The sequence below is a fragment of the Triticum aestivum genome, chromosome 4B, assembly GCF_018294505.1.
Source record: "Triticum aestivum cultivar Chinese Spring chromosome 4B, IWGSC CS RefSeq v2.1, whole genome shotgun sequence".
NCBI lineage: Eukaryota > Viridiplantae > Streptophyta > Magnoliopsida > Poales > Poaceae > Triticum > Triticum aestivum.
Window position 1 is genome coordinate 492,880,935 of NC_057804.1, and position 22,621 is coordinate 492,903,555.

Consider the following 22,621-nt stretch of genomic DNA (forward strand, 5'->3'; position numbering starts at 1 on the left):
CGAGTGAGAGGCAGACTCATCACTCCGTAGGATTTTTATCACTTAGGCAAGCACTGGGCTGCAGCTAAGCCCCCGAGTGAGAGGCAGACTCATCACTCGGTAGGATTTTTATCACTTAGGCGAGCACTGAGCTGCAGCTAAGCCTCCGAGTGAGAGGCAGACTCATCACTCGGTAGGATTTTTATCACTTAGGCGAGCACTAGGCTGCAGCTAAGCCCCCGAGTGAGAGGCAGACTCATCACTCGGTAGGATTTTTATCACTTCGTCTTAGGCAAAATAGATTCGCAACTAAGGTACAGCGCACAAAAGAAATAAACAACAATCATTCAGAAGAAGTAAATTATGTCTTTTGATAGCCAAACTAAAAGGTATTTCTTATTACATCTGATCAGTCTAAATATTTAAGAATAGAAAGGGCGGAGCAGATCAGCATTCCAGGCGCATGGCTCATCTTTATTGTGTTCGACATTGAAGAGATGGTATGCTCCATTATGGAGCACCTTGGTGATGACGAAAGGGCCTTCCCAAGCAGGAGCGAGCTTGTGAGGTCTCTGCTGATCCACACGAAGAACCAGGTCTCCTTCTTGGAATGCTCGACCCCTTACGTTTCTAGCATGAAATCGACGCAAGTCTTGCTGATAAATGGTCGACCGGATCAAGGCCATTTCTCTTTCTTCTTTCTAGGATATCGACTGCATCTTGCCGAGCTTGTTCTGCTTCTTCTTCTAAGAAGAGTTCGACTCGAGGCGCATTGTGGAGAAAATCACTGGGGAGTACGGCTTCAGGTCCGTAGACTAAGAAGAATGGAGTGCTTCCAGTCGACCGGTTAGGGATTGTCCTCAACCCCCACAGTACTGATGGAAGCTCGTCGACCAAAGCTCTTGCTGCATGTTTTAGGTCACGCATCAACCGAGGTTTCAATCCTTTAAGAATCAATCCATTTGCCCGCTTGGCCTGTCCATTCGACTGAGGATGAGCGACCGAAGCATAGTCGACTCTCGTACCTTGGGAGGCGCAAAAGGCTTTGAACTCTTCAGTATCGAAGTTCGAGCCGTTATCCGTGATGATGCTGTGCGGGACACCATATCTGAATATAAGTTCTCTGATGAAACTCACGGTCGTGCTTGCTTCAAGGCTTTTGATGGGTTTGGCTTGGATCCATTTGGTCAACTTGTTGACTGCTACTAGCACATGAGTAAATCCACTCCTGCCTATCCTCAGAGGTCCAACCATGTGCAGTCCTCAGACGGCGAAAGGCCAGACGAGTGGACTAGTCTTTAGAGCTGATGCAGGTTTGTGGGACATGTTGGAATAAAACTGACAACCTTCACACTTCTCCACTATTTCCTTTGCCATCTCGTTGGCGTGCGGCCAGTAAAACCCGGCTCGGTATGCTTTGCCCGATGGTCCTAGAGGACGCATGGTGACCACAGGTCCCCGAGTGAATATCATTGAAGATCATTCGGCCTTCTTCTGGCGTAATGCACTTCTGGCAGACCCTAGTTACACTTTCTCTGAACAACTGTCCTTTTATCACAATAAAGGCTTCGGACCGTCGGACGATCTGTCGAGCCTCTTCTTCATCCTCTGGGAGTTCCTTCCTAAGAATGTATGCAATGTACAGCACTGTCCAGTCAGGAGTGATGGCCAAAACCTCCATGACTAAGTCGACCACGGCTGGGATTTCGACTTCAGTCGGATCTGTGGCACTCTTGGGCTGCGGTGACTCTTCGGTGAAAGGATCTTCCTGAACTGAAGGTGAATGAATATGTTCCAGAAACACGTTTCGGGGAATGGCTTCTCTCTTTGAACCTATCTTGGCCAACTCATCTGCAGCTTGATTTTTCAGTCGGGGTATACGGTGGAGCTCCAAACCTTCAAACCTCTTCTCCAGCTTTCTCACTACATTGCAATAACCAGTCATGGCTGGGCTCCTGACATCCCATTCATTCATCACTTGGTTAACCACCAAATCTGAGTCGCCGTAGACCATAAGGCGATGGACGCCGAGTGAAATGGCCATACGCAACCCGTATAGAAGTGCTTCATATTCGGCTTTGTTATTGGAGGAATCAAAATGAATCTGGAGAACATAACTAAGCCTGTCTCCGCGGGGGGATACCAAAACTACTCCAGTGCCTGAACCATTCAGCATCTTGGAGCCATCAAAGAACATAGTCCAATGCTCCGAGTGAACTTGAGTCGGCAATTGCTGCTCAATCCACTCGGCAAGGAGCTTGGGACTTGATAGCCTTCTTTGTCTCGAACTTGATATCTAATGGAAGGATTTCAATCGCCCATTTTGCCACTCGACCAGTTGCGTCTCTATTATTCAGAATTTCAGATAGTGGCGCGTCGCTGACGACTGTAATGGAGTGGTCAGACAAATAATGCGCAACCTTCTTCATAGTCATGTATATTCCATAGACAAGCTTCTGATAATGTGGGTATCGTTGCTTGGATGGAGTCAAAACTTCAGAGAGATAATAGACTGGGCGTTGAACCTTGTAAGCTTTTCCTTCTTCTTCTCGTTCGACCATGAGTACTGTGTTGACAACTTGTCCAGTGGCTGCAATGTAAAGCAGTAAAGGCTCTTTGCTGATTGGTGCAGCGAGCACCGGCTGGGTGGAAAGTAGGGTTTTGAGCTCTGCAAACGCTGCATCAGCTTCATCAGTCCACTCAAACTTATCAGACTTCTTCATCGGTCGGTAGAGAGGCAAGGCCTTTTCACCGAGACGAGAAATGAATCGACTCGGGGCGGCCAGACAACCGGTCAGCTTTTGAACGTCATGCACTCGCACGGGGCGTTTCATTCGGAGGATTGTATCAACCTTTTCTAGATTGGCGTCGATCCCTCTTTCGAAAACGAGAAAACCGAGTAACTTTCCTCCTGGAACTCCGAATGTGCACTTTGACGGATTAAGCTTGATATCGTACCTTCTCAGGTTGGCAAAGGTTTCTGCAAGGTCGGTCAATAGGTTGGAACCTTTGCGAGACTTGACCACAATGTCATCCATGTAAGCTTCCACATTCCGACTGATTTGAGTAAGCAGGCACTTCTGAATCATTCTCATGAATGTGGCTCTGGCATTTTTCAGACCAAAAGGCATGGTGACATAGCAAAAGCACCCAAATGGGGTGATGAAGGCTGTTTTTATTTCATCGGGACCATACAGTCAGATCTGATGGTATCCGGAATACACATCTAAGAAAGACAAGCGCTCACACCCCGCAGTCGAGTCAACAATCTGATCGATGCGAGGGAGAGGGAAGTGATCTTTCGGGCAGGCCCAATTGATATGCTTGAAATCAATGCACATACAAAGTGAATCATCCTTCTTAGGAACCATGACTACATTGGCTAACCACTCGGAGTGGTAGATTTCACGGATGAACTCTGCTGCCAACAGTCGAGCCACTTCTTCGCCAATTGCTTTCCTCTTATGCACGGCGGACCGCCAAAGGTGCTCTTTGACGGGCTTTACTTTGAGGTCGACACATAAACGGTGCTCGACCAGTCCCCTGGGTACACCTGGCATGTCAGAAGGTTTCCATGCAAAGATGTCCCAGTTCTCACGGAGGAACTGAACGAGCGCTTCTTCCTATTTGCTGTCGAGCGTCGTTGATATATGAGTCGGTGCAGCATTGAGATCCGTCGGGTGAATATGAACTGGCTTCGTCTCACCAGTCGACTGGAATGCGGAATCTGTGACAGGCTTCTTGGCTCGAAGCAAATCACTCGGATCTGCATTCTTCTAATATTCTTGGAACTCAATTGCTGCCATCTGTGCGTCGGCGATTTTGGAACCTTTCTAGAAACATTCCTCAGCCTTCTGCCGATTGCCAGTAACTGTGATCACACCTTTGGGGCCAGGCATCTTCAGCTTGAGGTACACATAACAAGGTCGAGCCATGAAACGTGCGTATGCCGGCCTCCCCAGGATGGCGTGATAAGCACTATGGAAATCCATGACTTCAAATGTCAACTTTTCTTTCCGGTAATGCTTGGAGTCACCGAAAACCACGTTGAGAGTGATCTGACTGAGTGACTCGGCCTTCTTCCCGGGGATAACGCCGTGAAAGCTCATGTTGCTCTCGCTAAGCTTGGACATCGGGATGCCCATCCCCTTCAAGGTTTCAGCATACAGGATATTAAGGCCGCTACCTCCATCCATCAGCACTTTAGTCAGTCGAGTGCCACCAACCACTGGGTCGACCACCAGCGCTTGCCTCCCGGGGGTGACTACGCGAGCAGGGTGGTCTGACTGGTCGAATGTGATGGCTGTCTGGGACCATTTCAGGTACGTGGTCGTCGTTGCCGGAGCAACCATATTCACCTCTCTGTTGATGACCTTCAACCGACTCTTACTCTTAACATCAGCAAAAATCATGAGAGTGGAATTGACCTTGGGGTAACCTTCATCTTCCTCTTCCTCCTCATCTCTGTCCGACTCCTTCTCCTTCTCATTGGGTTGTTTCTCCCGGAACTGTTGGATCAAGAGTCGACATTGCCGAGTGGTATGCTTCGGGTAAATCAGATTACCTTCCTCATCCTTCTTCGTGTGGATGTGGCACGACAAATCCAGCACATCATTCCCTTATTGATCCTTCACCTTCTTAGGGGGCCAGGGCCCCTTAGGTTTTCCTTTAAACATTCCTTGATTCACTGCCACAATCTCTCCAGGTGCCGCTGGCTCGGCCTTACGCTTCTGTTTCCGACTGGAGTTACCTCCACCGGCCTCTTGGCCGACTGGTTTGCTCTTCCCGCTACGGATTCGATCCTCTTCTTCCCCATTAGCGTACCGGGTGGCTATCTCCATCATTCGAGTCAGAGTCATATCCCCAGTTCGACTGAATTTCAAGACCAACTCCCTGTATTTGACGCCTTCCTTGAAAGCACATACAGCTTGATGCTCTGAAACATTCTCGACGGTGTGATGCAAAGTGGACCATCTCTGGATGAACTCCCTCAAAGTCTCATTCGGCTTCTGCACACAATGCTGCAACTCGGGCAATCCTGCTGGTCGCTTGCACGTTCCCTCAAAAGTTCTCCTGAACACTCAAGATAGCTCTTCCCAACTGTGAATACTGCCTGGAGTCAACTGAGTCAGCCACGCTCGGGCCGACCCTTCCAACATAAGAGGGAGATGCTTCATCGCTATCTCATCATTACCGCCTCCAATCTGCACAGCCACTCGGTAATCTTCAAGCCAAGTTTCAGGCTTGGATTCACTGGTGAACTTACTGACCCCAGATGCCAACCTGAAGTTGGAAGGTATCACTACTGCCCTGATGGCTCTGCTAAAACACTCGAGACCAGAAACATGCACTCGGCTGCCACTTGGACGATCTCTGCCAGGGTCTTCTCTGTGTGCTCTGTTCCGGTCGACCAGGCCTTGAATGAGGATAGACCTCGCGTCGAAGCCTGGTTCCCTTGGGTCGACCAAAATCCTGCGCTCACCACTGTGACGGCGCCTATCACCGTTCTGCCGAGGCACATACGACGCACTCCTCGGAGGAGGCGTTGGCCCCCGACGATGATTGTCACGGTTTAGTGGATGATCATACTGCCCACAGCCTTCACGCCGCGGAGGCGATCTTGGGCTGTGAGCCGACTGAACCGTGTTTGCCGCAATGGATTTGCTGTGAATCCTATTCCGCGACTGAGATACTGTTGTATTCTGCTCTCCTGCTACCCTGAGCAAGGCCCGGATCTGCATCAGCCCTCTGCCAGCTTCTGACTGGGAAGGTTGGATCGACTCTGCTATTCGGGCTGCACCTGTGAGATTCTGAATCGGAGTGCGGTATACCTTAGGTGGAGGCGGGAAAAGCTGTCGTCGACTGGACTCATGGATCCGCTCCTGGGCGTGCTCATCGAGAGCGCGCTGAAGTTTATCCAGTCGAGTGCGCTCAGCCAAGTTAGCTAGGCGCACCTCCTCCAACGCCCGAGCCTCGGGGGTTTCTCCAACGATGGGCGTGTGGAGTGCATCCATGTTGCGGCGGTGAAGTTCTTCCCTCTGCTACGAAGAGAGGGGCTCGGGTCGGTATTCCTCATGGACGTGCGACGCCGCCCCCGTCCCCGCCGCCCTCGCGGTGGAAACCGGGCGGGCTGTGAGGCCCATCGACCATCAAGACTTCAGCCGTAGGATCGCTGCTATCGCACTCGGATGCGGTCTCCACGGAGCCAGTCGACAGATCGAACAGGCCGTGGAGAGTTTCGTCGGGCTCGATTGTCGCGACTTGATGGGTGGTCGAATGCAGAGCCACTACGTGTTTCACCCAGCGCTGAAGCCGCGATCGACCGGACCGCTTGTAGCGGCGAACAGCGGGGAGAGAAGACACCATCGGAGCCGACTGATATTGAGTCGACAGCTGCCGGAGAAGGACGTCGCGAACGCACGCGTGGAAGTGCGTCACCCCTCGGATGGGGAGTGCCTCAGCATCCAGGGGAGCTTCTTGAAGCCACGCGGAGTCGTCAGCGACGAAAATGAGCACGCCGAGACGGATCTCGTGGCCCTCAACCAATCCACCGCCGGAAACCATGATGATGATGATTGGTAAAACTTGCAACTTCACCAACAAGTCGCTAAGACACCTGCCCCAAGGTGGGCACCAATTGTCGTGGTTCTAAGTCTGACAGTAGAAAGGGGGGTAGGTATGGATAGGCAAGATCTTAGCTATGGCGAAGATGTACACACGAGGTTTACGAGTTCAGTCCCTTCTCGGAGGAAGTAACAGCCCTATGTCTCGGTGCCCAGAGGTGGTCGATTGGATTATGTGTGTTGTGTTACAGGGGGTGCAAACCCTTGTCCCATAGGAGGGGGGTGGCTTATATAGAGTGCGCCAGGACCCCAACTAACCTCCATTACAAGGGGCTTAATGTACATAAAGTAAGGGCCTTATTGGTAACGGCAGTCTTAAATACTCTTAATGCTAATGAAGACTAAGGATTGAATGTCTGGCCGTTGCGTGCTCTTCCGACTCCTGGTCCTTAATATAGTCGAGTGACTCCCCATATGGTCGAGTGATGGTGGGGGATGACGGTCGAGTGATTAGGTCGTCTAGTGGATTCTTGGTCTCTTTATCTTCTAGGGTAGTGACCTTGAGTAGGACGTATAGGTAAGGCCTACGACCCTACCCCAGGTCTGTATCCTCGTCACATACTCCTGGGTCACGTCCTAGCCCAAGCGCAGCACCAACCTCTAGCTTTTGTGCTAGGCAGCCCAAGGCCCATGCCCAAGCGCCAGGCGCCAGCGTGCACCAGCCGTGCCGCAAAATTTAGTACCACATCGCGGAGCCAGCAGCAAGGAGATGGGTGGATCACTATAAAAGGAGGGGCGACGGGAGGGATCATCTCAAGTCGTCGGTTGTTTAACACAGAACGAAGCTAGTTTTGGTTTATTTCAGTTTAACCGAAAACCATTGGTTTTCAACTGAAAAAACTGATTATTTAATGGTTTCCAGATTTGGAAACTGAACCTGAACCTGAAACCTGAAAAAACCAATTTTTTGGTTCAATTTGGTTTTTTGGGTTTGGTTTTTGGTTTTCGGTTCAGTTTTGCACAGGGTGAATGATGGGTGAACTCAAGTTCTTTCTTGGACTGCAAATTCGTTAACAGGCAAATGGTATTTTCATATCTCAGGAGAAATATCTGAGAAAAATGCCTGAAGAAGTTCGAAATGCAAGATTCCAAAATGAAGGGCTATAAGACTCCTATGCCCACGAATGGTAAGTTGGATGCAAATGTGTATGGTAAGGATTACGATCAGAAAGCTTATCGTTCGATGATTGGTTCTCTTCTTTATCTATGTGCATCCAGACCTGACATTATGTTAAGTGTTTGCATGTGTGCCCGCTATCAAGCTGCACCAAAAGAATCACATCACCAAGCGGTCAAGCGCATTCTAAGATATTTGGCTCACACCCCCACCTTAGGTTTATGGTATCCTAAGGGAGCACAGTTTGATCTCATTAGATATTAAGACTCTGATTAGGATGGTGACTTGTTCATAGGAAATCTACTTTAGGGACATGTCATTTCCTCGGTAGATCATTGGTTTGTTGGTCATCAAGGAAGCAGAATTGTGTATCTCTTTCCACGGCTGAGGCCAAATATATTGCTGCTAGCGCTTGTTGCACTCAGCTATTGTGGATGAAGCAGACACTGAAGGACTATGGCATCAAGGTAAAGCATATTCCTATATATTGTGAAAATGAGAGTGCCATCAAAATTGCACACAATCATGTGCAACATTCTCGCACGAAGCATATTGCCACCAGACATCATTTCATTCGCGATCATGTTACTCGAGAGGATATTGTCATCAATCACGTCAAGACCAAAGACAATCTCACTGATATATTCACCAAGCCTCTCAATGAGAAAAGATTTTGTTCATTACGGTGTGAGCTAAATATCCTAGACTTCGCAAACATGTAGTAAGTTGGTCTCGGCACCCATGCTAACACTTCCACATCTTTGAAGGAATGGGTGCATAACACTCAAAGAGTTTGAAAAATTTGACAAAGTGAAATTCTCTTTCTGAGAGTGAATACATTAACAAAGAACTAGACTAACCGGGTGCCATGATAATTGTGCGACGCTCGAGGTCATACAATTCTTATACGGTGGGTTATGCCACCACATTTTTTCTTTCGTTGGATTTCTCTCTGATCGATAGATTTCGTGTTTTGTCCGAATGCATTTCTCTCATAGCTATTTGCTCATGTGCTTGTGTTTCTGCCTGAGTGAAATGCCTAGGACCCTATTTTCCCTCTGCTCTATCTCTTCTAGTCTCTGCTGATCCATTATAAATGCTCAAATTCTATCTGGAACGAAACTTTATCTGGTGTCCTTGACCACGATTAAGATTCGGTCCGAACTCTAATCTGTTTTGGCGAAAGCTATCCAAAATTTGGGGGTTTCCCACCCAAGTCAGGACCACGATCTTTTATGATGGTTTCCACATGCAATACATCCTCTGCTAGTCCATATTATCCATTGAATCGCAATCCTCTCTGTTTAGAGACCATTTGATCAACATCCTCTGCGTGCAGTTATTTTCATTTGCCTATATATAAACCGCATCACTCCTTTCTTCCACTTTACTCTCTTTCTCCTCGCCTTCTTCTCCACCGAAACCCTCGCCACAGTGCTCCACATTGAGCTCGACGCCAATGACCCCTTCGCCGCTTAACTGCCGGAATGAGGTCACCAGAGTCTTTCACGTCATCGCGGGATATCTTCTTCCCCGTGCCGCCGTAGCTGCTACATGTCACCGAGTTAGGGTACGTGTTGTTCGAACTCGGTCCTCCATCCTTCTCGTTTTGAGTTCGTCCGCGGTTATTTTCCTCCAATTTTACCACATATCTTAGGTCTAGTTTTTACCCCTACTAGTGTGGATGCAGTTTGTAGTTGTTCCTCGCATCCGAATCTCTTCAGATCTAGGGTATGCGTTATGTTTCGTACGAATGAAATGCCTAGCATGATGTCTTGTATTTTCTTCGGACCTACTAGCTCATTCTATATGTTTCCTTCATTCAAAACATTTCCCAAATTCTGCATCTAGTTCTTCTTCAAAATGATTTCAAACTATTCACTGTGAGCATTTGTAACCATGTCCCCCATTTTCCCTCGTAGCTATTCTGATTCACAGGTGTATGGATTCTGTTGAGGATTTTGCTAGACCACACAGTATGGCCGATGAAGAAGAGTCATTCATGGGAACAACTGATGAATCTAAAGCTCCAAATGCAAAGGGCCCAATGGTAGGCCCATCCACAAGGAAAAGAAAGAGATCCTAACCAAATGAAAATGAGCAAGAAGTAGATGCTCCGAAGAAAAAGAAAGGTGGCATGCAACCCTTTGCAAATTCAGCTCAGTACATCTCTCATGATGATTACAACACTGCACCAGGAGAAGATTCATCATAGAGAAGAAAGCGCCCTCAAATGATTCGATGCCACTGGGTGCACAGATGGTTTAACCACAAAATGATTCATCCTCGGTTTTCCAAGAACTTTGCTTTTCATCCTCCATGGGGTGACTGTCGTGAGATTGGTCTTGTCCGTGCAAGTGATCCCCAGGAAAGACAACCACCTCCACCTGATGCACATTAACCGTCTCTCAAGACTCCCGCATCATATCCCGATGAATTGGCCAAGTGCTTGAAAAATGCAAAAAAAAGAGCCAAGAAGGCTGAAAAGGATCGGGCAAGAGAAGAAGAAAATCGTCGTCTCCTAAAATCAGACGTCAAGAAGAAAAAGGCAGATATAAAATTAGATCCCAGATCTGCTGCTCTGAAGAAAAAGAGCGCGCCGAAGAGAAGGTAAGCCAAACCAATTGCTAGAAATGATGAATGTGATTCCTCTGATCATGATGATCCTCCGCTCACAAGGGAAGAAGTTGAAGCAACTCTTTCTGAACAAGTGAACATCACTACATCCACTGTTCTGCCTGATCTGCGAGCAAGTGTTGTCCCAATAGCACCTCCGAAGAACCCACTGAAGAGAAAGACTCCTCCTACCACTATTACAATGGTTGATGAAGTAAACACAATTCCTCATCCTGAGGCTATTGATTTGCAAGATTTGGTTGTTGAAGCTCCAGTTAGCACAGCCAAGCCAGGAGAGAAGATTCTAAAGCCCAAGGTGAAGCAAATCAAAGCTCCCTCTGCCGAGAAAAATGATCCAAGTGTTGTGGTTGTGAAAGAAAATGCTGCTAAATTTGCTCCCAAGTTGACTCAACCATTGGCTTCTATGTCACCTACCAAGCAAAATGTAGCACAAACTACTCCTTTTGCACAACCTCGTGATGAATCTACTACCCACATTCCCACAATAACATATTCATCATGGAGTAGCTTGACAGATTTGTTGAAGGCCCGTTTGATGGAGAAGTGGCATCTTTGCCCATCCCCTCTGAAATGATTGCTCAAGCAGCTGATCTTGTTCAAGACATGTGAGATGACTCTGTGGAGATCAATGATCTTACCGCTCAGCTCAATGAGCTTGACACCCGTATGAAGGCTGCTAAATCTAAGTTTTTCATCAAGCAACTTGAAGAATCTTATGTGGATGTCAATCGAGCTTTAACTATCCTTCGAAACAAAAGACTAGGATTTCATTTAGATGTAGATCAAATTGTTCGCAAGGTTTGCCTCGATCGTCAAGCCCAAGTCACTAACTATAATGATCTTGTCAAAGGCACATTGATCCATCAAAGCAAAATAAGAAGAAGAAGATAGCAAAGAAGAATGCTCCTCCTCCTCCAGATGCTGAGACACAAAAATAAAATTCTCCTGAACGAGCAATTCCTTTGCCAACTCTTGAACCAGCTACATCTACTTCGCCAAGGCCAACTGAAATAGTGCATGTGGTTTTTCTAGTTCATGAAGAAAATCCGCCTGAACAAAATGCTTCGGAAGAAGGTGAAATACATCAGTCTGAGCACCAAGCCTCTCCAGTTCGTGTTGAGACAAATGAATTTGTTCCTCCCTAAGAAAACCAACTACTGAAGATCCTCCTCCTCAATCCTTAGTGCCTGATAAAGTGAATGCTCCCTCTCCACTTCGAATTTCTCTGAACACCACGAAGAAAACTTGAGATGTTAGCCCCTCTACAGCAAAGTCCATTTCTGCTCGTCATTCAGATTCAGTTATTTATGGCGATGAAATGATCTCTGTTGAAGATGAGATCAAATATCCATATCCTCGCGAGCAACTGTCGTTACTCTCCATCGGTGTTGGCGTCAAAGGGCCACTTTTCAATCGGAACACACATCCTCAGTTCTTTCAAGAGAGTTCATACAACAAGCCCCGCACTTCTGAATCTCCTTGGTTCTAGACTCAGGAACATGCAATATACTATTCATGGATTCTTTATGACAGCCGCAAGATTTTTCCTCATGAGTACCCGGATATTGATGTGATAAAAAACATTGACTGCTTCAATCAAGTACTGCAAGACATCGAAGACTTTGGCCTCACGCATGTCCTTGCATATCAGCATCCATGGAACAGAGAGATAATCCTTCAATTCTATGCCACCCTATACATCATTGGTGATGTATCAGATAGCACTAAGTGTATCATGGAATGGATGAGCGAAGGAAAACACATCAAGTGCTCTATTATGGACTTTGTATCTCATTTCCATTTTCCTTGAATCAAACATGCCAAGACGAAAATTCAAGTTCATAAACTTGATGCAATTTCCGATCAAGATTTCCAGTGCACAATGGATCAAGATAAAATTCATGACTACACTAGTCCGCCTTTGCCCGAGCATTTGACCTTCTATAATCAAACTCTGTATCATCTGCTCACTTATATCATCTGTCCTCTAGCCGGGATGAACACTGACAATGCTATATCTGACGTTCTTTGGAACACCATCTATGCCATCTCCAAAGGATTCATCTTCCATGTCGAAGACTTGTTTCTGCGCATCTTGAAGGATTCAGCTCAACACCCAAAAACTGCCAAGTTCTTTGGGCCTTGGATTCGAAAGGTGGTTGACTATGCAATGAAAACCGAATACTTAGCCAAAGTCAGTCACAAAAGCATCATTCATCCTGTGCGTGATACTCTGAAAGTAATGGAAGATATTTCTTCGAGGAAAGCACCGGTGTCAAGCCCTCCCAATTATCACAACACTTTGAATGGGCCACGGCTACCTCAGCGTGATAAAAATCCGAATGCACAACCTACTTCACATCTTGAAGTGAGCTTGCACACCCAACAGTTGCGGTTGAAGCATATGGCTGAGGATCACCAAGAGAAAGAACACCTGGCTGCTGAACTTAATGCAATCAACAACCGAACAAAAGTGGTGCACATGATCATGGCTGAAAACATGAAGCACCTATGGAAATTGCTTCGAAAGTTCTTCTCCAAGAAGCAATTGAGAAACTCTTATCTCAAAGAGTTGTATGAGTATATTGATCAAGGGCTTTCAGCTAAACATTTTCAAAATCGTATTACTCCGCCACTGCCAGCTCATGAGCCAACAACTGATTTACTTCGGATTCAGTTACGCAAATTGCTCGATGAATCAGAAGCAACCTCACCCACTAAGAAACCTGCTGAAGAAATGTTCTATCTCCCCAGAATCAACAAGCTGATCCCAATATACCTTCATCATCTGCTGCTGCTGACGAAGAAGATTTTCCAGCCACCTCTGAATCAGAAACTTCTTCGGGTGATGCCTCAAAGTGAATCAAGTTCACCTCATTTTCACTCGTGTCGTTCATCACCTTTTTGACATTAGTTGACAAAAGGGGGAGAATTACATCGAGAGTTTCGATAGATTTGCTTTGTTGAATTTGATATCTGTGTTTGTTTGCTCTGGTTTATGCAACTCTTGAGCTCTATGCCTTAAAGACTATATGTGCCACTTTATGTGCTCTGATGTAAAACTTCTGATATGTGATGTAATATTAATAACCCCGCTTGCTGCACTACTTTCTCTCGAAGCAATTGTTTTGCAGGTGGATTTATTGTCAGAAGTCATGGATGATTGCACTATACACTCGATGGATTACACATCGTCAGTGCCAATCATTACCTCGAATGATTGAAAAATCCTCCACTTATTTAAATGAATTGCAAGGAATCTCATTCTACATCATTGACCCTGCATACATCTAGGGGGAGTATATTTCATCATCGAATCAAGTAACGTAGGTTCACTCTTGTTCAATTTACATTTCACTTATCTATCTTCACTTTGATGATTATCTGTTTTGTCAACAACCATCCAAGAAGGGCGAGATTGTTGGTGCAATCATAGGCCCCTTATGTTTTGGAGTTTGTTGACAAAAACAGTATGGACTTATGTGTTTGCTAGTGCACACAGAGTAACAGGTCCCAGAAGAATCGAGGAGTTTGATGCAAACAACGAAGATAATCTCTCTGTGTGGCAGCGATGGTTATCACCGAAGATGAGGCTAACGAGACTGACCCCTAAAAATTGCTGAAGTACAAGCAATTGGTTCGGTGTATGTTCGAAGAAAATGACTGTGTTCGAGGATGAATGAAGACGAAGTGAAGACGTAGCATTTGTTTCGTTATTCTTCTTCTTTCTTTGAGTCATAGGACCACCGAGGGGTGTAGTATTTGAAGTTTTGATTCTCTAATGCTAAACCCAAATCGTATGAAATATGTGAGAGAAATCTCTTTGTGTTCCGAGCAAATACTTGCCAACAAGAGACTATGATCTTCTTCGCTGCGAGAAATTTGTCTCGGACCGAAGAGTTAGTATTACTTGTTCCTCAAGTAATGTTACCGTTGCTCGAAAATCCGACCGTTGCAAACGTGTCAGTTGGCCATTTGCTGGACCTCGTGTCCAAAATGGTCATTTCCCATCTGGGAAGGCTGCGGCTATAAATAGCCACCCCGCGCCGGCTTTGTCTGGTGGCTGCTACATTTGATTCTGAGAAGATTGTTGAGAAACCCACTCTCTGAGCGATTTGAGTTTAAAATCCACCAAGAGAAAAACTCTAGGGCCGAAGAATTAGATAGTGGTTCAACATCACTCAAATCTAAGTATAGTACGCTCCGCCTATTACCCTTGAGAGCTGCCAAACTCTCTAGACGGTTAGGTGTCAATTTCTTCAGAGACCAAGAGTGATTGTGGTTCTCGAAGAAGAAGTCTGTAAAGGTTTGGAGATCTCCTTCAAGTATCTACTACGAGTAATCGGCATTGGTTGATGAATCGATTGTCAAGGAGAATAGGGTGAAGAGAGTTTACCTTCCGTGTTAAGTCACAACCCCTCCAACCAAACATAGTCCTTGTGCAAAAGGACAAACTGGTCGAACAAATACCTTGTCGCCATCGAGCCTCTTTGGTTATCTCTGTCATGCATGTTTACCTTCAATGCATTTTCTTTCATTTGATTTGTCTCAGTGCATTGCCTAGTTTCCCTTAGGTACTCTATTTTGGTTCGCTGTTGTTTGTTTTTCATTCATTCCGCTGCTGGGTTCTGAGAGATTTAAGTTTTTCAAAGAAATTTTAAAACTCCCATTCATCCCCTCTGGTAGACATACTTTGTTCCTACACTAGTAAGCCTCTAGTAGACCAGCTCGTTGATCAAAGATGGTTAAGGTTTCCAAACCATGGACATGAGTTGTCACTTGATGACGGGATCACATCATTAGGAGAACGATGTGATGGACAAGACCCATCCTTTAGCTTAGCATATGATCATTCAGTTTATTGCTACTGCTTTCTTAATGCCAAATACATGTTTCTTCGATCATGAGATCATGCAACTCCCGGATTCTGGAGGAATACCTTGTGTGCTATCAAACGTTACAACATAACTCGGTGATCATAAAGATGCTCTACATGTATCTTTGAAGGTGTCTGTTGAGTTGATGTGAATCGAGATTGGGATTTGTCACTCCATATGACGAAGAGGTATCTCTGGGCCCTCTCGGTAATACACATCATAAGAAGCTTGCAAGCAAAGTGACTAAGGAGTTAGTTGCAAGATGATGTATTAAGGAACGAGTAAAGAGACTTCCCGGTAAGGAGATTGAACTGGGTATGAAGATACCGACGATCGAATCTCGGGCAAGTAACATACCGACAGACAAAGGGAACTACGTATGTTGTCATAAAGGTTCGACCGATAAATATATTCATGAAATATGTAGGAAACAATATGGGCATCCAGGTCCCATTATTGGTTATTGACCGGAGAGGTGTCTCGGTCATGTCTACATCATTCTCGAACCCATAGGGTCCGCACGCTTAATGTTCGTTGACGATATAGTATTATATGAGTTATGTGATTTGATGACCGAATGTTGTTCGGAGTCCTGGATGATATCACGAACATGACGAGGAGCTCTGGAATGGTCCAGAGGTAAAGATTGATATATAGGACGATAATATTCGGTCACCGAAAAGGTTTCAAAAAGTACCGGTATTTATCAGAGTGGCGGAAGGGGTTCTGGGAGGCCACCGGTAAGAGGTGGGCCTTATGGGCCTAAGGGGGGGAGCACACCAACCCACAAGGGGGCTGGCGCGCCCTCCACCCCTGCCCACACGCCAAGGAAGGGAGGGAAAGGAAAGGGGAGCACCCTAAGGCAGCCAACCCACCTTTCCTTTCCCCCATGTCCAAATATGGAGGGGGCGCGGCCAGTGCAGGCGCCCTAGGATAGCCGCCGGCCACTTGGGGTCGCCCTAGGGGTTGCCTCCCCTCTCCCCTCCACCTATATATATGTGAGGAGGGAGAGGGGCAACACACACCACGATTCCCTAGCCGTGTGCGGTGCCCCTCTCCCTCTAGTTCATCCTCGGTCATATTTTTGTAGTGCTCGGCGAAGCCCTGCGGAGATAGTTGCATCACCACCGTCACCACGTCTTCGTGCTGCCGGAACCCATCTACTACTTTGACCGTCTTGCTGGATCAAGAAGGCAAGGACGTCATCAAGCTGAACGTGTGTTGAACGCAGAGGTGCCGTACGTTCGGTACTTGATCGGGCGGATCGTGAAGGTGTACGACTACATCAACCGCGTTGATAAACGCTTCCGCTTAACGGTCTGCGAGGGTACGTAGACACACCCTCTCCTCTCGTAGCTATGCATCTCCATGGATAGATCTTGCGTGTGCGTAGAATTTTTTATTTTCCATGCAACATTCCCCAACAAGCACTTCATCTCCTTCCCCTCTCGCTGCCACTAGGATGCGCTGCTGGACAAAGCTTGTGCGACACCGGCAGCGGCGGGGATGTTGCTGATCATGGGGACCTACTATGAAGGGTCCGATGGACTGGTGTGGGCTGATGACGGGATTTGTGGCCGTGTTGTGGTCTCCGTCGGGCAATGTTTGATGACAGTGTTGTACTTCAAGTGCAGCGATCTTTAACGAAGGTCTGGCATGGCCAGGTCATCGAAGAAGAGGCATTGGGTGCATGGTTCTGGACGGCAGCGAGATCGACACCAATCTTGGACCTGGCGTACATCGGCATGGGTGATTTTTTTCTCTTGCTTTCTTTAGGGAGTCATGGTGTTTGGTTTGGGGAAGCGAGGCAACATCATTACCCCAGTGTCGGAATAATGTTCTTCCCTCCCTTTTCCCGACCCGTTGGTGTGCTTATCGCTGGCAGAGATCGCGTGGAGTCGTGTCTTCAGCGTGTCTTTCGAGATCCGGGGGGTTTAGGTTTCTGGTGGATCCATTTGAATTCGACTGGCGCTTGTGGTCTTTGAAATTTCTACAACACCTTATCTGTATTTTCTTCTCCGGAATGATGATTTGCTTCATAGATTGTAGCTACCGGTGTCTCCTGGTCTACATCGATGACTTCCTGGCCGCTTCTTCTATAGGCTCTTGGGTTTAAAAAAAATTACTCTGCCGCGGCGGAGACACAGAGGCGGCATCGAACTATGTTCATGGTGTGTCGTCTCGTGGATGCAGGACAAAGAAAGCTAAGAAACCGCAAAGATTTGAATATAGTTTTATTTTTCTATATGGATGTGTTTGTAAAGACATGTGATACTTAATTTATGGCCTTGAGTCCCTTCTGCAAAAAAGGAGTATAGTTCTCGGGAGCTCCTGTGCGTGACGCTGACTAGTATAGTTCTCGGGAGCTCCCGTGTGTGACGCTGACTATGGTGACACGTACTACCAACCACTGTACCGTATAGCCAATGGTGAATGATTAGAGCGTCAACTGTTTTTAACTATAACGCGATATCCACTCTAGTGTTCTATTTACTGTAGCATACAAATTATTCAATTGTTATGAACACATTTTAAAAAACACGAATAAATTTTTGGAAATGTGAAATTTTAAAATAGTTTTTGAATTCTAGTAAGAAAATTTAGAATTCCGTCAGATTTTGAAAAAATTTGAACATTGTTTTTAAAAGAAGATTTTTTTTAAATTCAAACATTTTTGAAAATTTTCAAACAAAATTTTGAAACCTGGGGACATTTTTTGAAATTGCAAACAAAATATTGAAAAAGTGAACATCTATTGAAATTCCTAAGCATTTATTGAAACACCAATTGTTTTCTTAAATTGTAAATAATTTTTGAAAATAAGAATATTTTTTAAATTCCTGAACATTTTTTGAAATACAATTTTTTTAGGAAATCATCATCAAATTTTAAAAGGAGAACTTGTTTGAACTCCCTAACATTTTTTGAAACACGGACATTTTATAAATCATGAACACAATTTTGAAAACAAGAACAATTTTTGAGACATTGAAAGCAAGAACATTTTTTAAAAATTGTGAACAAAATTTTGAACATGAGAACATTTTTTGAAATTTGGGAAAAAGCATTTGAAAATTTGAAACAAAAGAAACAGGAAAAGAAAAAACAAAAATCAAAAAAGGAAAAGAAAAAAGAAACAACAACCAGAAAAGGAAAAGAAAGAAACGGAGACAACAAAAGAAAGAAAAAGGGAAATAGAATAACCGGTCTTGGGTTCCCAAACCGATAAAAACCGCCAGGAAACATCTAGAAGATTCCTAAAACCGATACCTACTCGCTTGACCAGTCTGTGCAATTGCTCAACAGCTTGACGCAAAATGCGTCAAATAGGATGGGACAGTCATTCGTCATATAGTTAGGCAGACGCAAAAGGCGCTCACTATCATGGGCCAGCCTAGTCGTCTTTGTTACTGAGCTCTTCCCCAATACTTTTCCAGTGAGTATTCTTCTAAGTTCTTTTTTGTGTTTTCTTTGGTTTTTCAGTCCGCTTTTTTTGTTTTTCATAAAACAAAATCTTATTTCTAGAAAAATGTGAATGCTTTTTTAATTACGTAAACATTTTAAAAATCGAACACTTTTGTTTACAATGAATTTTTACGTGCGTAAACCTTTTAACAACAATTATCGTGTATTTAAAAAAGTGCCTATCATCTGTCGAAAAAATTAACCATGCGTGTGAAAAATATGAATCATAAATGTCCATAGAGACAGAAGAGATGTAATTTTATAAATAAAAAAGGGAAAAGGCTGGGAGAACAAGAATAAACCGGGAAGCAGGCTAGGAGTAATTTGCAATTTGCGGCCCACCGTAGCAAGCTGGGAGCCCACTTCCCACTGCCTCCTCACCCGAGCGACACAGTCACAGACTCGCAGCAACCACCCATCCGGGAAAAACACACGCAGCGACCTAGCCGGGAGACACAGCCGCCGCCCCTCCTTGCCCCTCCCATCGTCGCCGCCGGCCCTACCATCGTCGCTCGGGGCTCCAGCGCTGCCCTCCCCTCCAGGAAACCGCCGCTCGCCCGCTCCCTTCCCCTAGCTTCACACCGCTCGGCCAGTTCCCTCCCAGGAGCCGGTCATTGGCTTGTGGGAAGTGGCTACCCTCGCCTGCTCGCCGTCCTTCGCCGTCGCCGGTCTCCATTCGCCATCCCCTGTTGGCTGCCGCCCTCAGCCCCTCACTGCCGCTCGGTTCAGTGAGGTAACTGGCTTTTGTACTGGTATAGCCCCAGATGTGATTGGGACGTAAGTTTGTCTATCTGTTGTTGTCCTGGTCATTTGCCATACTCCTAAGTTCCTCTGTTGGTGCCCTCACTGAAGTTATGCTTATGGTTTTGGCAGATACAACGGCCTTCGTGATCGAATATTTTCTAATCCAGATTTGTTCCCCGAGAAGGTATGCTTTGCAAACGCTGCTATATTATTTGTTCAAACTGATTAAGATAATAGGGGGGTTGGACAACCATTGGAGGAGTATGTATGTATCGGGTGAATGTGAACAAGAATGAAAATATTCAGCTTCATCTCTCACTCGCTCAATTCTATGAATTCGATTATACCCTTTCTCGACATTCATCAGTAGTAATTTTATGACAGTAAGATCGGTGGTTAGCAATTGTTTCCCCTTTTTGAGAACTATAATGGGCTAGCAAATGTCTTGGTTACTCATGGTTCTGCTTTCTGGCCTACCCTTTACGGGCTGCTATTTGTTGCAGTAGGCTTCTACTATAGTACCCAACGAAAGAACCCCGTAAAAGGCGCCTCCTCATCCGTCATTCTGTCGAGCAACTCAGACGCGCCGCCGTTGCTATGCTTCTCCGACCCCGCCCCTTCCTCCTGCAGGCCCTCACACCGCTTCCCTTCTCCCGTGGCCCCCTCGCGGTCCGCCGCACGCTCTCAGCGCACGCCGCGGCAGCCGGGGCTGCCCCCCGCGGCGATGCGCCCGCGCCGGCGCGAACCCGCCACAAGAACTCCCGGAAGGCCGAGCCGCCTAGGGTGCCCATGGATACGGCGCTGTTCTTCCCGCCGGGGGTAGACCGGGACGCGGCTGTCGCGGCGGAGATGTTGATTCCGGGGTCGAACATCGTGGTGGGACCGTACGCCGGGGACGCGAGGGTAAAGGAGGCTGAGTTCATCGGGTGCAGCGCGCACGCCCGGGACTGCCCGAAGGACGACCGCCCTGAGTTCGCCGTCCTCGGCCGCTCCAACGTCGGCAAGTCCTCTCTCATCAATACACTCACGCGCCGCAAGGAAGTCGCACTCACCTCCAAGAAGCCTGGTAATCATTTTCATTCCTTTTGTTGTAGAGGTGGTTTGTGGTGCCAGACATAGCAAAATGTGTTTGTTTCCTTCTAGAGTAGCTAGTGGTTAAAATTGCTGAAGTTAGTTGGCCTTTTTCAATGATACACGTGTTCTAGTAATTGCTCTCAGCTTGAGATGAAAATGTAATTATGCGGCAGACTTGATAATGCTCTGTTTGTGTTATGGGGATTTTCAACTGTATTATTGGGATAATTGTGAATTGTACTTTTAGGTGTGGACAGGTTTATCGCCTTATCAATCTGTTTTGACGAGGGTGTATTATTTCATTGATCCTATAGCAAATTTCCTGGATTTAAGCTACTGCCGTTTTTTTCTTTTTCGAAAAGGAGGGTAAACCCTCTACCTCTGCATCGGCTGATGCATGCAGTCATCTTATTGCAAAAGTTCTTCTCCCAGCTTCTGCACCTAGCATTAGGGATGCACACAGCCTTTGAATTATGAGTACCAACATTTTTATCTTGATGGGTAGATTAGTGCACACATTCCTCCACCATGGTAGGTACTAACCCTGATCCTCATGAAAATAAATGGAGAAAATCCCCTGTGCATCACTAGTCTATTTCTGAGAATTGAACCTGGCTGGGCAGGCTGCACAACTGCATGCCCAACCACTGAGCCAAGGCTCCATGTTTATATTTACTTTACTGCTACAAACTTGTCCTTTTATTGTTGTAAATATCATATCTGGGACTGATATCATATATTTTGCAGGGAAGACTCAAACAATTAACCATCATTTGATTAACAAAAGTTGGTACCTTGTGGATTTGCCTGGTTACGGGTATATTCACTTTCTTCACCCGCACTACTAGTTTATTGCATTTTCTGAAGCTGCAATTGATTAATTTGAAGGAGCTTAGTTTTCATAAGAACATATGATTAATAAGTAAAAACAAGCTCATGTTCTTCAGGAGTTGAATAGTACCATCCTCTGTTTTTTTTCTTATTCTTTTGCATACTGTTCTTGATGCAATGCCATTTGTGTGTTCATGTGTGATGTAAGTGAATGTCAGCGTATGTATACATACATAATGCCTTGGAAGTTCAATACATTATGTCCTGCATGTTTTCCAGTAGTACCAATTATTTCTGCTTCAAACTGCAGACACTGAATAGCATATATATGCCTAAAGAAATAGAATAGGATATGCCACAAGTCTTTTAGATAAACTTCATTCTTTTGATAGCATCTCTTCTTTTTTGGGGGGAAAGCCATCATGGCAAATAAATTACATTCTTTTGAAAGTATGTCTTGTTTTTAGGGAAAGCCATCATGGCAACTTTATCCATTGGGCATGATTGTTACATTGTTCACTAGTTGTGCTAAGATTGCATCAGGTGGATCCTGCAGTGTAACGCCCTCGATGCGGCTATAACTCCCACGTGTCGAGGCACGACTTAGAGGCATAACCGCATTGAAAGCAATGTCGCAAGTCAGGCAATCATTACAACATCCCATGTAATATATAGTAAAAGGGGGAGATAACATAGTTGGCTTACACTCGCCACGTCACATCAGAGTACATAAATAACATCCATCAAGCAAACACTCATGGCCCGACTACGGCGCCAAAATAGAAAAGACCCCCAACATGCGACAAGGTCCTGAATCGATAACCCCAACTAGGCACCACTACTGATCATCTGGAAAGGACACGTAGTAACGCTGAGAGTCCTCGTCGAACTCCCACCTGAGCTCGTAATCGTCAACTGGAGCAGAATCACCTGGACCTGCATCTGGAGTTGTAGTATCTGTGAGCCACAGGGACTCAGCAATCTCACACCCACGCGATCAAAACTATTTAAGCTCATAGGAATGGACAAGGCAAAATATATGTGGAGCTGCAGCAAGCGACCAGCATATGTGGTGGCTAACTTATACGCAAAAGAGAGCGAGAAGAGAGGGCGAGGCACGAGCGAGAAGCTAAAGGAACACCCTGCGCAAGCATAACTCCAACACCGTGTCCACTTCCCGGACTCCGCCGAGAAGGGGCCATCACGGTAACACACACGGTTGATTCTTTTTAATTAAGTTTAGTTCAAGTCATCTACAACCGGACATTAACAAA

At 45.9% G+C, this 22,621-nt stretch overlaps 1 pseudogene across 1 annotated transcript in view; it reads left to right on the top strand.

The window, feature by feature from the left end:
* LOC123090176 (uncharacterized) overlaps positions 1-22,621 on the top strand; it is a 42,903-nt pseudogene that overhangs the window by 3,707 nt on the left and 16,575 nt on the right. The window contains exons 4-10 of the transcript XR_006442430.1: positions 9,658-9,769; positions 10,133-10,329; positions 10,399-10,780; positions 19,273-19,475; positions 19,572-19,626; positions 19,949-20,508; positions 21,264-21,333. The product of XR_006442430.1 is annotated as an uncharacterized protein (transcript). The remainder of the gene's footprint in view (positions 1-9,657; positions 9,770-10,132; positions 10,330-10,398; positions 10,781-19,272; positions 19,476-19,571; positions 19,627-19,948; positions 20,509-21,263; positions 21,334-22,621) is intronic.